Source organism: Austrofundulus limnaeus, unplaced genomic scaffold (genome assembly GCF_001266775.1).
Source record: "Austrofundulus limnaeus strain Quisiro unplaced genomic scaffold, Austrofundulus_limnaeus-1.0 Scaffold193, whole genome shotgun sequence".
In the NCBI taxonomy this organism is placed as follows: domain Eukaryota; kingdom Metazoa; phylum Chordata; class Actinopteri; order Cyprinodontiformes; family Rivulidae; genus Austrofundulus; species Austrofundulus limnaeus.
The window spans coordinates 184,265-185,010 of NW_013952595.1; positions in this window are offsets into that span (position 1 = coordinate 184,265).

The following is a 746-nucleotide window of genomic DNA, read 5'->3' on the forward strand; positions in this document are numbered from 1 at the left end:
TAAATATAGGYAGTAGTTATTCATTTATATAGTTTTTTAGCTGCGTTAGTTATATTGCATAATGTACTGTGTGTTTCTGGCTAAGATGTACTTTGTTGGAATGCAGCCATCCGGTTGTAATGCACATATATTTTTTTACTGTAAGAATGTATTGTTATTTTTTATCATTATTAAACGTTTTAACTGCATTTAAGGTTAATTAGTATTCGTTTTGTATGTGTCCTAATTGGATCTCTAGAAAATACACAGTAAATACTGTTGGAGTGAATAAAATTTTGTCGTAATTTAATTATTTTAATGAAAAAAACAAATCATTTTAATCCTGAATATTTGCAGTGCCGTGTCAGTCACAAAATGTTTGGGTATTTTTGTGTATTTGTATGCAGATATATTAGACTTTCTTCTATCTCTCTCGTCTCTCATATTTCAAGAGGAAAAAAATGATTCAGGTAAAATAAAATCCAAATTGCTCAAAACAGAACAAACCAAACTGTTGTAGCCAGTTCCTCATTTGAAGAAATTGTTTAACACTTAAATCAGAAAATGCTTTTATATAGCAATTTGAGATTTTACATGCTTTGAATCACAAACTCTTCYTTTCGATATGTAAATATCTCCATTAGTAAAGGAAGTTTCTGATGAGTTTTTAAAATTGAACAGGAAGTTTTATTTTTAAAAAAGGCAAGGCTGATGAACCGAAGGCATGAATTCTAATGATAAAGATGCTTATTCCACTATTAACTTGT